General features: G+C 36.3%; 1 protein-coding gene across 5 annotated transcripts in view; it reads right to left on the bottom strand.

Moving 5' to 3' along the window:
- Positions 1-19,553, bottom strand: part of LOC109051652 (thrombospondin type-1 domain-containing protein 7B-like) — a 223,531-nt gene that overhangs the window by 165,622 nt on the left and 38,356 nt on the right. For 2 of the 5 annotated variants that reach the window (XM_042731039.1, XM_042731042.1), the window contains exon 1: positions 2,682-2,885. The exons of 2 other annotated variants lie outside the window; for them this stretch is intronic. The gene's annotated coding sequence lies outside the window, so the exon portion shown is untranslated. Of the gene's footprint in view, positions 1-2,681; positions 2,889-19,553 lie in introns of those variants that run through there. One more of the 5 variants, XR_006155584.1, reaches the window with a different exon arrangement.

Raw genomic sequence — 19,553 nt, 5'->3', positions numbered from 1 at the left:
TAACTTGTAATGTGTTATATATCAATATCAATCATCATTATTCATGCAATTACATTACAATTCATATGATCACCAAGACGGCATTATTTGATCAAAAATACAGTGAAAGCAACAATATTGTGAAATATTAATACTTAAAACTTAAAATAACAGTTTTCAGTTTAATATATGTTAATATGTAATTTCGACTTGTGAAGCAAAGCTGAATTTTCTTTCAGAAATCACTCTAATATGCTGATTTGCTACAAACATTTCTCATTATCACCTATACTGAAAACAGCTATGCTGTTTCCTATTTTTTGCTATAAGCTATAACACTTTTTTCAGGATTTTTTAATGAATATAAAGTTAAAAAGATCAGCATTTATTTGAAATAGAAATATTTTGTGACATTATAAATGTAATGTATGTAGCATAAATGCTGTATAATAGCATTGACAACATAAAAAGGAACATTATTTACCATTATTTAATTTCATTCTAAACAGTTACCATTTGGAAAGCAAGTCCGAAAAATTAATGTAAAAAATAATAATAATAATAATTCTGCTCAGAATTAACAATTGTTTCTAACCCCTGGTTAAAATCTCTGGCTTGCAATAGCAGACTTTATTAACTTGATAAATTTAAGTGCAGTTTGTGTCAAAATCTGAAACTATAGAAGAGAAAATCTTGAGATTGCAAGGAGATAATTGAGATTAATGAGATCTCATTAATGAATTTTCTTTTATACAGACTGTATTCTATAAACTCTTTACACTGTGAGCGAGTTACACAACAAAATGCAACTAAACTAGACCTTTCTCAGTATAATCACTGAAGCAGCCTACACTGCAAATCACACTCTTGCATTGTAGACAACTTTGTTGAATGTAAGGGAAGCGCTCTAGTTTTATACTGATGTGGCTCTCAGAGTTGACGGGGTGTTAGAGTGATTCACAGCCAGTCTCTGAGCCTCGGCACGGTCGGGCCCTGAGCTCTCCATCTTATTTATATGAATGATTCAAGCCTGCGAATATGCATCAGTCCACACCTGCCATTACTCTGCCTGATTGTCACACCTGAGACGCCTCCAGAAACAACTGCAAAAACAGAGCAAGCAGCAATGAGCATGAGCACAGTTTCTCATTTTCAGCTTTAATTCACCACAACTGAAAACAAACGGCAGGAGAGAACGTACATCCACAAACTCTAAGAGACAGGAGAGCTCAGCTGTGCTTGGTTAATCACAGTAAGAGATGACTCTCAAGAGGGGAGGTATGTCTACGTCCTGGTTGGCTGAAAGTCGTTCAGATAGAGATGATGATCAAACGTCTGATGGTTGACGCTGATTAAGGCGAAATGCTGCCGCAGAACAACACTTTTCCTCCACATGGCATCAAGAGTATAAATGAAATATAAGACACATATACATTACTTATAGAGTATGTGGACCAAATGGAGCTATTTTCAGTAGCGAGTTGAATTTATTTATTCCTCAGAAAAGACGACGGTGTGACAAAGTCGATTAAAGTATTGACTTTAGTGCACATTTGTTGTCAAAGTTGCACCAAATTTGCATCTGACTCTCATGTATTTCACCACAAAACTCATTTGCATGTGAAAAAAAAAAAATCCAGAAGTTTGCAGCACCTTCTATATTTTTGAAAAAGGAATTAAAACTCTAATTTAAAGGCAACACAAAACGGACATGTGGGCCACACAAAGCCGTCTCCATGTGTCGCCTTGACTAAATAACACAAAGCATTTTCCCGTCTGATATTTTGATCAAACTTTCAAGTATTGTACTCTTGAGAAAATAGGGCAAAAGCAATGCAGGTAATAGATTGTAAGGCTTTCATCTGAATTCCTACGTGAAGTATGAATAATACTTTATCATCCTTTTCTCAAAGTAGGGCAGGTAAGCGTCAGTGAGTCATGGAAGTTCAAAGACATGCTTCAACATCCAACTCCTGGGACAAAAATATCGCTGCGAAACAACAACAGCCCACTATATATTTGCTGATTGGAGAAATTTTGTAGATATTCCACATATTCAGCATTAATGCCTCATGCATTGATAGTAACAATTACTGACAATCACAGTCAGCTTTGAAAAAAACTGCATTACATACACCTTTCCACATTGTTGTCTGCTTCACACATAATAGAACTGATTAGTCTAAGCACACCCCCCTCAAACAAAAAGATTTGGGACCCTGGTTTGAGCGAGAGCCGGCAGGCGTTTATTACAGTCAGGAGAAAGATAAAACATGCTGAACACAGTGAAAGCCACCAACAACAAAAAAATCCACAGCTGTCGTTTCAACCTGAGGTTTGCTGCATCTAAACGTTGATTTTCCTGCCCATGGATCGGACCACTTGAACCGGCATGTTTAGGAGACCACACAAAGTGACTCCATTCATTTGGAGCCCTCCTTTATTTATAATTCATGCACTCAGGAAGAGCAGATCTCAGAGCTGCTGCTGTGACTCTCTCCTCTCGTCTCATATCAAAGTTTGCATAAAATCAGCTCTGAGCCACGACATTTACATAAGATCCTCCTCAGTTTCTGTGAATGCACCTCTATCAGGAGAAACTCACGTCTAACTGCCACAAAATGGCAAATCAAACACACTTTAATGACCATTCAGGCATCCTATGCTAATCTACAAGCAGAGACATAACATGCAAGTCTTACCTACGCTGATGCTTCCAGCTGACAGCCTGCCAAAGCAAGCGGGAGAGTGAGAACGAGAGAGAGAGGAGATAGCAACTGCCGATGTGACAGTGCACAGCTCATTGCGCTCTTTTCACTGAGGGTGCTTGAGCTTGTGGAGGTGGTCCCTCTCACTCCTGTGACATCTGCTTCTCTCTTTAAACTCATTGGCTAAGAGGGATGATTCCTATTTAGCCAGCCCTGTTCCCCTCAAGTAACCCCCTCCCCTTCCAAACAATCGCTCTCTCTCTTTCTCTGCACGCTCGCACGCATCTTTTCTTTCCCCTTCATGTTGTTTTCCTCATTTTCATCTCAATCCTGGTTTCTCGCTGCCGTCAGAAGCCATGGCACACGCTCGGTAGCTCTTCATTGAAGTGCAACACTATTGTTTTGGTCCCTTTTCACTGCTTGTCTGCATTCATAAGTGTCTTTTCGCTGTCACACTCTCTTTTTATGCTTCTAGACAGTTCCTCCACAATGCCTTGAGATGCTTTCAACATTGACTTTGGAACGGCGGTTTGTAGATTGTTAAGGAATCAGCTCTGCCTTTTTACAATGTGAAAATCCAAATGAATGTGGATTTAATCTTTCCAAAATGTCCAATTTTAGTGCGCTGTTTTTTTTTTTAAAGCACTGCTGTATTTGTGTCTATTGAAATTGTAAATTACTTCATGAATTACACTTACAGGAATATCTAAGCAGCAAGTGCACAAGGGGTGACATTTGCATGTGAGGTATATTTATTTTAAATGGAACTGACTGCACAAAAGATTTTTCGATGAGCAGCTCTGCTGTCCATTAGCTCGACAGGACACGCATTAAATGCATTGTACATTAGATGTGCATTAAGCTATGAACTTTATACGCCACTGAGAAGCATTTTCAGATTTAGTGTATTGTGATTAATTATGACTTAATGCATTAAAAATGAACTGAGGTATTACCAGGGCTGGGAAAAAATAGTGTGTTCATTTCTGTATTTTTTATACTTGCTGTAAGTAACAATATTTGCGACACTGATGTTGTATCGAGAGGATTGATCTTCAAATAAAAATATTAATACCAAATGTTCCCCACTTTATTTAATAGATAATAAATTATAACTAAAAAATTATAAATAAAAAAAATATAATTTGCGGTTTATGCCTGGCTTTCAATTATACTGTTGAATGGCTATCATTTTATCCCAGAAACTGAAAATAAATAGCCTTCATTCATAGTACTACTTAGTAAAAAGATGGCATTTTACAGACATTTAAAATATGAAGTATTGAAAATACTGTCTTTATGTTGTTTCCACATGCATTTGGAGGTTCAGTGTAGAATTATTAGGAAAATTAGAAATATTATGTCCACCAAGAATAATTTCATGGACTTTTAAAAGGAAATTTTGTACAAAAAAAAAATAAAAATAAAAATCACATCTGTGTAAGCAATTCATTTGAAAAAACCTATTTAATTTATGAGTAAAACTGTGTTAGCCAATATATCCAACATGTCACAAAGCACCAGAAAATAACACTGAATTTGCAGCATTAAAATACAATAGCTAATTTTTAATTAATGTTCTTTTAGAATACATTAGCTCATTTATAAAACCTGAAATGTAAAAAAAAAGTACACACAGAAAACAAACATCAAGCAAAATTAATAAATGCTGCAAAAATATAGTTAGTTAACATAGTTAACAGTTAGTTCACAATATCCAATGAATTAACTAACATTAATGGATGGAACCTTACAGTAAAGTTTAACAAAATACCTAATATACTGACAGAAATTGAAAGGGCAGAAAAGGGCTTCCAACATAATTTGGAAATTTCCTTCACAAGTATTGCATTTTTCCATGACTAGTGTTAGTTCAATACATTTTACAAAATGATTTTCCTGGAAGACCACTTTCAAGCATAAAGGCTAAGCGGGACAAAAGCCGTCTGTGCTAGTAAAGAAAACTAAAGGCTTCTAAATATAGCAGTGCACCAGCAGAGAATAATACACAATGTCTCTGAAGAGAACAAAACTGCTCCTTAGCACACAAACACTACATGCATTAATGACCTCTATAGGAAATCGCCATATTTTGGTCAATTTAGAGCAAGCAACTGAAAGAGGAAAAGGGTTCAGAAGAGAAAGCATTTAACATCTCTTTGTGGAAAAAAAATGCCTTTGGTTTACCCATGATGCATTTAGTCTTGAAAAAAGAAATTCATGTCGTACATTACAGCAGCATTGGTTTCCAGATCAGAGTTTTGCAAACAACAACTGCTATGAGTCATAAGAGGCTCTTTGATCTGGCCATTGTTTCTCGTTTGGTGGGTAACGCGGTAATTGGCAAGGTTTGTGATAACCCCCTTGAACTCCTGTCACTGTTGTTTGATACCCGTCTGCTCTTTCAGCCTTTTTTGCCAAATAAAAATATGCTGTGCTATAATTGGAACCTTCTCCCATGCCTTAGGATGCTTCAACTTGCCACTTGCAAGTAGGACATGTCCCGGTGCCTGTTTGACAAAAGCCAAGAGATAAAACGCAGAGGCTGTAGGACGTGCTGGGTATTGCCCAGCCATGGTTTACACTCCGACTCAGCAAATTAACGAGACAGCTGAAAAAGACCACATGACACATGCTCTATCATCCATTACCAGAGTGTGTTGCTTTATGTGTAAAATGAAACTAGGTTTTAGCACCGAAACTACAGTATCATAACAAAGAGTTGAACAAAACTAATCCAGTACAAATACGACATAATCTGGTTGTGCTACCCCCTGTTAGCCCCTGGTGCATTTCTTATTATCAATGTTAAAAACAGTTTAACAATTTTTTTTGGGAACCATGATACATTTTTTCCAGGATTCTTTGATGAATAGAAAGTTTAAAAGAACATATTTTTTTAGAAATAGTAATCTTCTATAACTTCTTTATAGTCATCTTTACTGTCGCTATTGCTTAACTGCAACCCTGCTGAATAAAAGTTTCTTTCAAAAAAATAAATAAATAAAATAAAATGTAAAAGTGTCAAATGGACTTTGCATGGAGCCATCAGCCAGCCACTGTAAGCATATCTTGAAGTCACTTTTCAACAGCTCCTGAGAAATAAGTCAGGTTACTGGCTAAAAAAGTTTTGCGAGCCCGTGTACAGAGGCAGCAAGTCCTGAAAAACGGTCACTGAGATGAATGAGAATGCTAATGGGCAGAACATACTATTGTTCCATGAATTGGAATAGATGAGAGTGCATTTTAATTGCCTGCAAATACAAACTATTCCAAAACCAATATGGGTTTTACCACTTGATGCCTCATGAGAACCTCTTTAAGTTCTTCAAGAAATTAAAATACTTCTCTTTTTTAAGAAACTATCATTTAGAGAACTGGATCTCCACTGGTGGGCTGTGGATAGCAGAGTAAATGATACAAGTGATAAAATGTTATTGTGCAACAATAAATATTAATGTGCATGCATAGTTCTGCTAAACATGAAATAACATTTATAATCAAAATAAATGTGTAATCACTTTTAAAAAGGAAGAAGGAAATTACAGTCTTTCTTTAATATGGGTTTATAGGTAAATCACACTCCTGTTGATGTTTAAACATTTATAAAACTATCAAACTTCATATGTCAATAATTAAGCATATTTTTGGCCCTATGCAGTTCATGTTAACATGTATAAGTTCTAATGAATGATTTCACTGACAGGCCATTTATTTTTTTTTACAATAAAAAAATTTGGTACAATGATGTACAAATGTACATATGTACAAAAAAAAAGGAATGAGACCATAAAAGGAATGTTCTTTTATGTTCCACAAAAGAAAAGAAAGTCATGTAAGTTTAAAGGGATAGTTCACCCAAAAAAAAAAAAAAAAAAAATAAATATATTAAAAAAAAAAAAATATATATATAAATATATATATATATATATATATATATATATATATATATATATATATATATATATATATATATATATATATGTATATTTATCTGCTTACCCCCAAGGCAACCAAGATGTAGGTGACTTTGTTTCTTCAGTAGAACACAAACAAAGATTTTTAAAGGGGTCATATGATGCGATTTTTCCTTTCTCTTTGGAGTGTTACAAGCTCTTGGTGGATAAAAAAGATCTGTAAAGTTGCAAAGACTAAAGTCTCAAATCCAAAGAGATATTCTTTATAAAAGTTAACACTCATCCACGCCCCCCTGAAACGGCTCGTTCTAACACACCCCCACATCTCTACGCCAGTATGTGGCAAGATTTGCATAATGCTGCCTAGATGTTCACGCAAAGAAAGAAGGTGTACCTTTTATTTTCGTTGTAGTATTGTTGTTGCCACCACCACCATGTCGTATAGACGCTGTGTGTTTCACTGTGAAAGTGAAACTACTTTGTTTGGCCTTCCGAAAGAGGATGATATCCGCTTCGTCATGCCTGGGGCTGATCTGTGCTGGTCGCTGAGGAAATACATCAACTTTGCACTGTAGATCGCTGTCCAGCCCGGGGTCGTCACATGTGGTTGCTGCAAGCCCAAGGTACGCTCCTTCGTAGAATCCGCTGCTGCACTGTTCTCAAGCTGCCCGCCTCTGCTCACTCAATCCGGCCTCCGCTCACTCTAGACCGTGGCTCACTCTGTAACATTTCCGTCACAAGCTTGAGGCATTTGGCAAATCAGAATGCACTAGATAGCTGGCCAAACACAGCACACCTCGCTTTTCAGAGCGATGAGCCTTGTAAAAATCAACGCGTTTCAGAAGGCGGGGCATAGAGGAGAAACAATAATGTACAGTATGTGGAAATTAATGTGTTTTTTTAACCTTCAACCACATAAGCACATTTCATTGCACCAAACACACAAAATAATGTTCTTTTTAGCAGCATCATATGACCCCTTTAACTCAAACTGTTGCAGTCTGTTAGTTGTATAATGTAAGTAGATGGGAATCAAGGCTTTGAGAGTCAAAAAAACATACACAAACAAAACCAAATTAGACACCCTGCAGCTCGTGACGATACATTGATGTGTCAAGACACGAAACGACTGGTCTGTGCAAGAAACTGAACAGTATTTATATTGTTTTTTACTTCTGATTCACCGCAATGTCCGAACTGTCCTGAGCGCATTCGCGTCTTCTTCTTCAGCCTGCAAATGACACGTCTTCTTCTTCTTCTTACCGCCACCTATCTCTTAAATGGACCTTTGACACTCTATCTACAATCACAATTAGGAGTCTCAATGGTCCATTTGAGAGATAGGTGGCGGTAATGCACTTATGAGTCTACGATCTAAAGAACCTACTATGGAAAAATATATAATCAAACCACCGGTAGTGCAAACTACATATGCACTCAACTAACACAGATGCAGTTAAATGATCCACACTGTAACTGCATCTTAAAGAGTTTAATGGACGTCACTCAATATATAGATCAAGCAGACTCACTGTCTTAATAATCATTGAGGCAGCAGCAAAGGTGCAGATTTCACACGATTTACGCTTAAATACAGCTAGATTAACATCAAAATCCTGATTAAACTGACCAATCAATAAGGACCGATCAATTAATCACACTCAATGAATCTAGTTAATGTGTAACATCAACCACGGTAATGTTCACCTCTGTGTTCACATTTTTTAATCAGCCTCTCACTTTTAGAGGATAAAAGTGATTGTAATAACAGCACAATGGCCAGGGAAACCGTGTTTCTGAAAAACTGACTTACTGACTAAAGGCCCCTCTTCCCTGCAAACACTTAATAGCGTCTGTTTCTTCACGTATCTGCGTTTTAAGCAGATGCTGCAATCCACAGACCTCCGGCTGTGCCTCATATCACTCCTTCCTTCATTTGTGAGTCATAACGACTCCCTGCGTCTATGTTTGGCACACCTACCCTGAGATGAAGACATTTAAACAGAGGATGCAAGCTGGCAAGACAGCAAAAAGTTGTGAAGTGTAAAAGCATTTAAAAGTCTTCTTCACTGACACCAAACCTGAAAAGCGCTCCTTTTAAACTTGTCAAATTATTTAACATTATCAGTAACATGATTAAACTGGCCAGCATCATGATGATTCATGGGGAAAAAAGAATAAAAATACACTGTGGGTGATAACAGATTTAGCAAGTCCCTTTAATAAAACACCTGAGCTCATTTCTCTGTTTTGTCTATGATAGAAACACTCTCTGAGAAAGAATTGCCAGTGAATTTATTCATAAATCAGAACCAGATGGGACACTTAACAGAAGTGAAGTCATATGTAGTCTTTGTAAGGTGGAATTCAAAAAGCACTGAAGCGCAACAAGTATCAAAATATCACCCAAGAGTGATTACACCATCATTTGTACAAATTTAATGAGAATTTACAAGACTTACAGGTTTACCAAAGCAAATCAAAATCTTTCCAAGCACCCCCTGGGACCATCTTAAGTACATGTGGTTGGGAATCACTGCTCTTGGATATTCTGAATAACCAAATGAACTGCTGTCTAGAAAGATTTCATATCTTAAGAGCTAGAGAAAAGACTGAATTTTCTTTATCAAAGCTTAAGTGTATAAGCAAATCTTTCTAATTAAAGAATTGTCTGCTGTGAGAGCGATAAATAGCTTATCATTCATTGGGATATTAAATCACAAAGCCGCTGACTTTTGCACAGTCACTGGAAACCATCAGGGAGAATTGAATTTATCTTTGATCAGTACAGCGGCTTTGAATATAAAATCAGTGCTCAGCGTCCAAAATAAGTTTTTCCTAAATTACAATGATAATGCTGCTATTCATCAGACTAATAATGCAAAACAAGCATTACAGAATTTAATTTTCTTACAGAATAAGAGACAGTCGGTATAGAATAAGCCATATAATTGTGATCTATGTTTATTCTGTGATAAACAGCCTTAAAACAACCATTTAATGTAAATCATTTACACAACCATTTGATTTTCTAAATATAAAAAAAAAGTCTATGCTCACCAAAACTGCATTTATTTGACACAAATACTGTACATAAAAATCAATATTGTTTCTATCTGAAAATATTTTTTAATGTAATTTATTCCTGTGATGGCAAAGCTGAATTTTCAGTAGCCATTACTCCAGCCTTCAGTGCAGCATAATACTTCAGAAAAAAAAATATGTATGCTGATTTGGTGTTAAGAAAGACTGTGACGTGATACATTGTTTTAGGATTCTTTGATGAATAGAAAATTGAATGAATAGGAAAAACAGCATTTCTTTGAAAGAGTAAAGACTTAAATAATGGTAAAAAATCTGTCATTTTAGATGGATTCAGGGGCAGACTGGCCATCTGGACGTCGGCCTGGCTGGTTCATCATCAAAGAAAAACGAAGAATGTTGGCGGCCGGCAAAAGGGGGTGCTAATGCAATCTATTTTTGCTTATAAGAAACAGAAACTGATGCGAAGAAGAGTGGGCTCGTGATGGCAAGCAAAAGACGTGAAGATAAAGGCGGTTGGGAGAAGCTAAAAGGAAAAAAAAAGTAAACAGTTGCATCAGGTTACCTTTGCCCACCTCTCTCACTATACACAGCATGTAGTCTATAGCACAATAGTAAAATCCCAGGACACCCCTAGTCCGAGCGTCCACTGTTATTTATCACTCCACATTGTCTGGCATAAATATCCATTCATTCACAAAGAGACAGCAGTGATTCTACAACAGGTTACATTTGAGAGCTACTGAGTTAGAAAATAGAGTAAATGAAGTAGCCTATAAGGTGATTAATCTGATTAGCATGACACACACATACATATGAATACTCAAACTGAAGAATTCTGTTGTTTCAGGTTTCTAGATTCTAGGTTTATGTTTATCATTGTCATATACATTTTGCATTCTGCTCTTTTCATGTAGATTTCAAATATTTTATTTCATACAATAGGCTAATACATGTATTTCAGTCCTCTGTTACAAAAAATAGAAACCATCACATAATTTGTAATGGTTTAACTGGTTGTAATGAAAATTGTATTGGTTTTAATGAAAACTCCTGTTGGTCTCTACTGGTAATTGGTCTTTTGTTAAAGCCACTAAATCCTAATGTAATATGCCCCCCCAATGGAAATCATTAGAATTTCTGTGATGGTTTCTATTGTTTTTGACAGCAGGGTCACCATGGGTTTTGTGATGTTATTTGCCATAAATGCAATACGATTGCTGTAATATTGTGAGATAGTAGTGACTGTCTGTAGTTGTGGTGGGCCTATTTAGGAGAAAATCCAGGGCTCTTTCTGGATGGATTCAATGCATCAGTGTTAAAAATATATATTATTAATAGTTTTTATTACTATTATTTTGAACAGTAGTGTTTTTTAATAAGTTTATTCAATTGAATAAATATATAATGTATTTTATGTAATTTATAATTTAAATAACTTATTTACATTTTATTTATATTTATTTCTTTACTCTAGTATGTTTGCAAATGTGAAAGCAGGCCTAAAAACACACTAGCACCTCAGGTGCTGCCTGCTGTGGCTTGTTGCATGCCATAATTTAACATTTACACTTCTCAATTTCTCAGGTTTTAATTAACAGTGTTTATGCCTTCATGGCTTAATTTCCATACAATCTACTGTTAAGTGGCTCCTTCTGGCACTATTCACACATTTTTCCCCATTATATTTTATGGAGGGAACCCAAGATGGGAAAGGTTGAAGGATATATAATAGCCATAAATTTGTTTTATCATGGGTGGGGGTGTATTTTACAGGACAAAAAGAAAGCCTAGTTTAGGACCAGGGCCGAGAAAGGCTGTTACTTCTAATCAAATTATAAATGCAAGTTACAGGATACTTTTTAATTTGGCAATTAATTTGCCTCAAACATATGATTGAGCATCCTGTCTCATTTTATGCGACTTCTCATAATGAGACTTTAAATCATGGAAGCTTCACCTGTGAGAAATAGAATACCCAACAGGCATTTAAATTAATTAATGAATTAATCTATAAGAAAGATCCAGAATTAAATCAATTCAGGTCCTTATAAACTAAACAAATCCATGAAAATGTAATTCAATGGAAATCCTCCTCAACACATTAATAGACGTCAGTTGATGGTGACATAGCAACTATTAATTCCCATAGTTCCTGTAAAGTATGACAACTTCATTAATTCATCAGCGGCTTCCTCACATAGTGGTGGCAAAACATTGTTTTATCCAACACGGTCTCATTAGACCATAACCCTTGGTCTTTTGCTAACCTTGAATTATTAGATGCGGCTCTCAAAGTACCATTAATTAGCCTCTGAGAAAACAGCGAGTGGGATTTTGTGTGATTTTAGCACCTGCACGCAAACCAAGCACTTAACGGCACTCTCTCGGAATGGAGGAAGCGAAGGGTGGAGGGGTGAGGAGAGGGGTAGGAAATAAGACATCATCGGTATTTGGCGTGTGTAAGCCTAACTCCCCAGAAATTTGTATTCAAACACATTTCACTGCTGCTTACATGTGTCATGCGCTCTGTTTTCTCCTGGCCTACTTTTCCCTCATTGTCACTCGTAATCGCCATGCAATGATGGAGTGACGAATAGAGCACAGATTAAAGGAGTCCATCCTTAAACTTAAATCTAAACATTCACGACAAAATTCAACTCCTATACACAGAAAATGAATAGTAATTTTTTGATTTTGAATTTTAAACATGAATTGAGCAGACAGATATACCAGGGCTAACAAATGCCTCTAGGCTAAAGCAAATGTTTACCTGGTTCACTCTGTATTCAATCATGCCTCTCATATGACACATCTATATTAAATGATGCACCTCATAAATACCATATCACTGACAACATATAACGATATCAACAGTTGGGTCTACTAGGACAGTTCACCCAAAAATGAAAATTCTGTCAATAATTATTCACCTTCATGTCGTTCCAAATCCATAAGACCTTGGCTGATCTTCGGAACACAAATTAAGATATTTTTGTGATGAAATCCGAGAGCTCTCTGACCCTCCGTAGACAGCTGAAATGCTCCCAGACCCAGAAACGTAGTAAGAACATCGGTAAAACAGTCCATGTGACATCAGTGGTTCAACTGCAATTTTACAAAGCTATGCAAATACGTTTTGTGCGCAAAGAAAACAAAAATAACAATTCTTCTCCCCCGAGTTACCCTCTGCCTCCATTATGGAGAGTACCACGACGCATGCGTCATTTACATACAGAGGTAGTCTTGATAATGGCGGAAGACATGATTTGGAGGATAAGAATTGAATAAAGTTGTTATTTTTGTTTTCTTTGAACACAAAAAGTATTCTCGTAGCTTTGTAAAATTACGGTTGAACCACTGATGTCATATCGACCATTTTATCAATGTCACAAATATGGCAAAAGGTGTCAGTTAATCATTGTACTTTCATGATAACAGCTCAAATACATTTAAGGATCTCCAGCTGATTTTAAGAATGTGCAGGAACATGCACAAGACTAAAGAAAATAATATATGTGCAATCAGATTAATACCTTAAATAATTTTGTAATAAAATGTACATTTGATGTATTAGATTGTGTATGCATGTGCACATATAGGAACATGTTACACCAACTTTCATCTCATTCAGTCAAATTACAAAAAAAGTCCCTTCTGAACCTCAACCAGTCACTGAGAGAGCGCAGAATGAGGTGTCGGAATGTTTGCGGAAATTCACATGGTGGCTCTGTCGAGCACAACAAAGGGAGATATCCAAAGACTTTTCATGTCGACGTTGACAGATCATAAGGGGAGTAATGAAAACACCATGGAGGAGAGACAGTGAGTAATTACTGACCGGGTGCAGTTATCCATTACAGCTGAACTTCAGGGAAACTTGTTCCGAGACGCTTCACTTATTTACATTTAGACAATCCTCTGCATCCTACACGGCACTCCCCAGTGGACAAGGTTAAAATCACCTTGTCTTCACTGGAGATGTTTGGTGAAGGTTCTAAAAATTGTTCAACTTGGTTTACAAGATGGTCACTAACATACCATCACCTGTGTCGACAGAGGTCATCGGGTGCTTGTTTTAGTACAACACCATTGAATCCCAACTGTAATTTGGCAACAGAGTCATTAATCAGAAGGTGGTTCAAGCAGACATACTGAGTATGGGCTTAAAGCTAGATGAAGTGCTTTTCTTGAAGGTCTAGCTAAAAAAGACAGAGTGACAAAATAAAATGAAATTACTGGGGAATCAGACCAGATTTAAACCTGAATTACCTATATCCTGTACCACAGCTCCAACTTTTTAAATCCTAGTCTTTGAGTCCACTGCACCATTGTAATACTGTTTGCTTCCTAGCAAATGCTAAACAATTCGTTCAGTATCCGTAAAAAAACAGAGACGTGGGAATGATCAGCAGCAGTACTGCAGTCAATGTGTCTTTGAGAAATATCTATTGTGTTTTCAAGAAACACATTTCTATACATCACTAGTCCATGAACTCAGTATCAACACAGAGCTGAAATCATTTATTGGCTCTCTGGTGTTCCACATAAGAATAAGAACTGAGTAAATTACAATGAATATATTCACCTCAGTGAACGTACCTCTTTATGTCAGTGTGTCATAAAGTTTTCAAGAATGTCTCTCATTAAACTTCAGTTTTATAGTCTCTTCAGGAAATTTCACAATTCCATACACAAATGTATATTTGCGAATTGTTTGTTGGATGATTACAACCCAGAGTACCATGGGTTTTCATTTCCTACTGCAGGGTGTGCAGAGTATGGCAGAGCCGGAGAGAAACACACGAGACAGATGGGCTTCATTGTTTGATTGTTTTGAAGTGTCGTTGAAAAGACTATTTGAGATCTGAATTGTCTTAGAAAACTTGATGACAAACCTCTCTCTGCTCTCATCAGAAAACCATCTCTGCTTTAGTTTTTTTTTCTCTCGCTCTTATTGAATGCACACTTGAGGAGAAAGCTAAACATTTACTAGAAAGCTAGTGACACAGACTTAGTTTGATCACTAAAATGGAGAAATCCTATTTCCTGATGAGTAAAGCAAGGGAGCAGTTTGTTATAAGCATTATTAGGGCTGGCAATAAAACATTAATTAAAACTTTTTTAATAAATAAAAACAACAATAAAAAACATTGACTTCTAAATTGACTTTTACTGTTGACTTTTGACTATTGACTTCTATTTTTAGGGCCGGGTCTATTCAGTACTCTCTTTTGCTACAATAATTTAATGCATTTAGATTATCTTCATACAGGGTCATTTACTGCAAATATTGATTTATGTAACTAATTGGAGTAAATAATTGTAATATTAAATACTTAATTTAATTAAAATGTTGTTTCGACATTGCACTTATTTTCACCATTATATAAATCAGTGTTTGTTGATACAAATCAATATTGATTCACAAATTCGGTGCTGTGTATTTTATGGTAATCAAATGAACATGCAGAACATTTGTATTTAAATAAGTCTTTTTGAAGTTTAATATTCACAGACACAGTCTATATATATGAACTGACCTGTATTTTATTTATTCATCAAAAATAAGACAAATTTCATGAAATTCCGCAATAATATCGGCAAAACGATATATCGTTGGTGGCTCTAATACAATTTTTATGTCTTCAACCCATTACAAGAGATTAAATAAAATAGAATTAGCCTTAAACATCCCAATTCCAGGAAAAGAACACATTTATTCTGCACAACAGTGATGATGAAAGCTCCTGCAAAGGCACATCCACAGGATACGCAGCTTCAGGAGCATAGGTGCTTAAATTCACAACCTGGGAAATCTCTAGGAACTTTAAAAAAAATAATAAACAATTCCCTGCTGAATCATTTCAAGTGTGTCGGAGGACCTTGGACTGAGTGCAATGCTTAAATCAAGTAAATGAAATATTTATATTAGGATTTCATTTTGAGCTGAGCAACCTTAGTTGTGGCATTAAGTCAAATCGCATGTCGACTTAACATAGTTAAGTCTACGTTTCATTTTCTATTTGTCTTCGATTTAGCTGATGGTATTATTGGAATGATTTTTAGGATTCATTTCCTGTAGGTTTCATGGCATTAGCATTTTCATAGCTTTGCTTTGAAATCGATCTATTAGATTCAACAGAGAATGAAACCTGCCCTGAAAGAGAGAAGGCAGGGTACTTCAAATGCAACACAGTATCATTCAGCCCAATATTTTCAAGACTTAAAGCACCACTAGTGTAGAATGAGTCTTTCCTTTTAACAGAGAAGAAAGGATTTTCCATCTTTCATCCAAATATATTTGACCAAATCACATCGCTGAACTTTTTTCAATATGGGGCCTGAATGAAAAATACATATTTAAAGGAAACACTCCAAAGGATACGGCCTGTTCAATATTCCTTTGATTTCAAAATATTCTATTTTACCAAGTGCTTTTCACAGATGTGTTTGCTAGGTGTGCCTCAGACATGGATACCTCAAGATGGCAGTAATCACGGGCCAGGATCTTGTTCTGTCATTCACATGTCTTTTGTGTACTGGTCATCTTCAGGACATCATAGTCCCTTGCAATCAAGTTTTAAAGTGACTTTTTTCTTTCAGACATCCAGATGGATTGTTAAGATGGCTGCAAACAGCAATAGCAATGAGGTCCACAGTTTGTTAAACACCTTAAGTGGGTCAGCAAGAGTGTAATATGGGGCAGGCTTTTACAGATCTGTGTGTGGGTGGTACGATAGAGCCATGCAAATCCCTTTGAGCACACTTAAAACAAAGTATATGTAGAATCATACATTGAACACATTAGGATTACAGCACACACATACAGCCTATTTAATACATACAACATCCATGTGGAAAAGCCTCACTTAAACTAGCCTAAGATGATTTGCTGGTCTCCCAGTCTGTCTAGTTAATCTTCAGCTGGTCTAGATGATATCCAAACCTGGACAAGCTGGTGGACCAACTAAATCTGGCGGACCAACTGAAAAGTGCCCAAAACTCCTATAAAACCAGCTCAGGCTGATTTAATATGTTTTTTTTCTCCCCACAGGTTATGTTGGGAAGCTACCTTTAAAATTGAAGTATGCTTAGCACCAAGTAGTTACAACAGAGTTTTGTTGTTTAGTGCGCACACTGACTGAATTCGGCTCTCTCGCAAATTCTCTCATCATAAACAACAAATTGCAGATGTACGTACGATAAAAGCATCACACAGTGTAGACGGCTTCACTGATTATAAAAGGAGTAAGTGATGATGTTCTTTGATGATGTAAATGTTCTTTGCTTTTCTGTAACTGCTGTTTCAATAACTGAGGAAATATAAGCATTATAATTAGTAACTTAAAATGTTTTTTTTTGTAATTATGATAATGTGTTTTATCATAACAATATAAATGTAGACATATTAAAAATATTTTTATGACATGACATCAATATGCTTCTTGACTAAAAAGATATAGGGCCTCATTCATGAAACACAAGCAGAATGAATTAAATAAATAGTTCGTAAAGCCATTCTGATTTAAACTTTCAAATTTAGAGAAAATGTTATGTGTAAAGGTCGCAATATACCGATGGCAAAGTTCTTTTTAATTTTTTAAGCGAAAAAAGGGGTAAAAAGAAGTTTGATATGTTCATACAGTATAACTCATACATGTATTAGTGTTGCACGATATACCGGAACTAAAAAGGTATTGTGATACCCTGCTTTTAAAAATAGTACGATTCCGCATTTTACTAGTACCGGTACTTTTAAGGATGCATTTTACTAAGAGCCATATTTCCTGAGTTGCATCAATGTGTGATAGCAGGACAGTGTGTAGCATTCTGCTTCCACTCCCTGCATTCACATTAGCAGTGCCAAACTTTATATATCCACGCAGGACACACTTTTTAAACTTACTGACAATTTAAGAGTGAATAATAAACACGCATGAATGAGAAAATAAAGCCTTAATGTTAAAATTAGGAACTCACACACTATCACACCTGAGGCAAGTGCACAGATAGCCGCCTCTATCACAGACAGCTTGTGATTGTGAATTCAGATTTTTTTAACAAGTTATTGTGCTTCAATGGACAAATATGCACACAGTTAAGTTCAAATGCTTATCTTATGACTTAAGTAAACATAAACAGGTGAGAAAGAAAATGCATGTGCATCAATATATTGGATCAGTGTAGCTCTTAATGTAACAGACAAATATTCTTCCTGCTCTCTGTATCTATAATGTTAATCAAACAATAAAACAAAAACAGAAAATCACTCACTGATCTTGACTAACTTCAGTAGCTTTAATAAGGTTCAATGTATATTTAATTCATAGAGTTAAGACTATATTTTTGACATTTTGATTACTTTATTCAATTTCTGTATTATCTCTTGCTTGAATGCTATATAGACCTACTTTACCTAAAAACAGTTTATTTATTTTTTTGTCTGCTTTATTGTATTTGTCCTCGAAGTTTGTTGCTTAAAGACAAAATAACAAAAATGACTATATCATGATATAAATTGTAATAAAATTACTCATATCATGAAAGAGGATTTTGGTCATATCTCATTCCTAACTCATGCCCTTAAATATAAGTCAAAAGATTTATTTTGTGACATGAATGGGAAAATTGAGGACAATAATAACAAGCAATAGTTGCTCACGATAGTCCTGTGTAGTGGCATTGTCATTGTTTTTTGAAGAGGAATGAAATGCTTAAAAAGCAGGGCATGCATACCCTGGTCAAGTGAACCAAGTTTTATTATTATTATTATTATTAATAATAATAATAATAGATAAAATAACTATAAGCTCCATGTGGATCATGTTACTTTTCCTGTTGGGTTATGTTTTGTTTGTGCTATATGTTCAGTAGTATTATCAAGATATTTTAGTCAGGTATCGTATCAAAGGTAACATTTTGGTATTGTGACAACACTAAAATGTATAACTTATAAAAATCTATCCAATAATTTTTACATTAATCGATTATCAGAATAATTGTTTGTTGCAGCCCTGTTGCAGAATGGTCTGTTAGCTCATTTTAGAGCAGCGTTTCTCAACCAGGGTTCTGGGGAACACTATGGAGTCTCAGCAGGCTCAAGATGACTTTCGGTTATATATCACTGTGGACAATGGGGTGGGGGGGGGGTCTTGTCAAAACACACTCAGTTACTAACATAACCTCGGTTCCCTGAGATACGGGAACAAGTACTGCGTCTGCTTAAAGACGCTACGGGTAAAACTCTTTTTTTTCCTCCTGAACTGAAGCCTTATTCAATCAAGCAATGAAACTGCATGGCTCGATTTGTGCAGTGGATAGAAACGAACCAATGGCTCGGCAGCGGTGCTGCACGAACCTATGGTTACGAAGCCCACCTCTGGCTATATAAGCGCTGCTTTGCCATAGGATTCAGGTTACTTCAACTGAAGCAACGACTGAGTCGTGCAGCCTTTTTAGCACGGCACAGAACGCAGTACTCATGTACTCGGTTACTATGTTAGTATGTTAGGACGAGGAGACCCCTCTAGTCAAGTGGGCTTTTACTCCAATGGGACACTGCAGACCTAAGGAAGAGTAGGCTAGCTGAATAGCGTCCACAATCCACTTAGAAAGCCTTGAGCTTTGAGACCGGAAGCCCTTTGGCATGGCCACCAAAGCAGACAAGGAGCTGCTCCGATTGCCTAAATGGTGTGGAGCATTTAGTGTAGGCTCTCAGAGCCCTAACAGCGCATCGACTATAGCCCGCCTTGTTGGTTCACATACGACACCACCGTCATGCTGTCCAATCTGACTAGCACGTGATGTCCCCTCAGGTCTAGCAGGAAGCTCTGGCAGGCTCTGTGAACTGCAAGCATTTCTAGGCAGTTGATGGGAAGCCTGCTCTCCGCTTTCGACCATTGGC

Source organism: Cyprinus carpio, chromosome B9, assembly GCF_018340385.1.
Source record: "Cyprinus carpio isolate SPL01 chromosome B9, ASM1834038v1, whole genome shotgun sequence".
Taxonomy (NCBI): Eukaryota; Metazoa; Chordata; class Actinopteri; order Cypriniformes; family Cyprinidae; genus Cyprinus; species Cyprinus carpio.
Note: the sequence above shows the minus strand (reverse complement) of the source record. Positions and strands in the feature narration are given on the sequence as shown.